Source organism: Trachemys scripta, chromosome 8 (assembly GCF_013100865.1).
Source record: "Trachemys scripta elegans isolate TJP31775 chromosome 8, CAS_Tse_1.0, whole genome shotgun sequence".
Lineage (NCBI taxonomy): Eukaryota > Metazoa > Chordata > Testudines > Emydidae > Trachemys > Trachemys scripta.
The window spans coordinates 56426804-56428246 of NC_048305.1; positions in this window are offsets into that span (position 1 = coordinate 56426804).

The following is a 1443-nucleotide window of genomic DNA, read 5'->3' on the forward strand; positions in this document are numbered from 1 at the left end:
TTGTATTTCCCCAAATCTCCTGGATATCATCAGGCAAATCTATTATGTAACTTTGTTCAAGGAAAACAATATTTTGTGTTTTTATTTTAAAAAAAGTTAAAAGTCAAAAACATTTAAACAACCCAAACACACTTGTTTCATTTCTCAAGGGTTCTTTTACTCACAAGATAGACACAATAAAAGATAGCCATGTTGATTGTTTTTTCAATAGCTCTCACACATTTGCTTCATTTCACTACTTGTTTCCCAGGGTATGCAACATGAGAACCGTTCCCAGAGAGGGTTCAGTTCCTGTTTGGCTATCATTTTATTAATATTTATGTACACAGATACAATGACATGAAAAACAATAGATCATCACACAAGTCTTTAACACATAGAGACATTCATGCTGCTAGAGCATTGTTCTCTACATTGCAGGAAATGATTCCTAACCTTACTTTGCAGTTAGCTAGGAAGAAATTATAAAGGCTACCAATCTTCATGCTTCAGGTTGATTACCAGGTGAAGTCAGAAAGAATTGGCTAGGTTAATTATATGAGGGATGTGTGTGGTAACAGAGGGTTCTTGTCTTCACAGGATCTAGCATTAGTGATTGTGAGAGACAGAATTCCTGGTTAGATGGATAATAGACCTGTTCTAGTTTTCTGAGTGAATATATTGCCTTCTCCTTAACACCTCTCTATACTAAAAACAGTGTTCTCTGCACAGTGGGCATTGTTGTTCATTTTCTATTTAACAGTCAAGCCAGAGGAAGGCTCTGTTGTAATGGTGCTAGACCAAATTCATCTCTGTTTTCAGCCCACTGAAGTCAACGTAGGTCTACCAGGGATGAATTCGGCCCAACTTGCATTAAAGAAAGAATTTGGAGCTGGTTTTCAATAGGATGATATGCTCAACTTTGATGCAGAAGTTAACCCTGTCTTTGGTCCCTGCAGATACATCAAACCTCTAGGTAACGATGTGGTTAGGCTTTGTGTAGTAAAGCTCCTTTGCTGCCTTCTGCCCTTCTCTATCTCTTGGCCTTTGTAAATGGCGCACCATGTTGCATTCTGAGCTCTGGCTCCTCATTACTTTTATAGAAAAGTTTTGGGGCCCAGCTGAGTCTCTGGTAAACCCTGGTGCCTCTGCTAAATTGCCACATGCATTGATATTTGTTGCATCCCAAAGGAAAGGAAAATTCAAAGCAGAGTTGGAGATGCCTTACACAGGCTCAACTTCAAATCATCCATAGAAGAGAGAGTGTGTGTGTGTGTGTGTGTGTGTGTGTGTGTGTGTGCATTCGCATGCATGTGTAAGCAGAGTCAGGATGAGCTCTACCCTGACATCTGGTGGTGAATTATGGCGAGTGTGGAAAAGAACTCCAGGGGCTGATCTTGTTTGCATAGGCACACCCACTCGCCTGGCATGAAACAACAGCAACTCAAAGTGGTTACTTTGGCT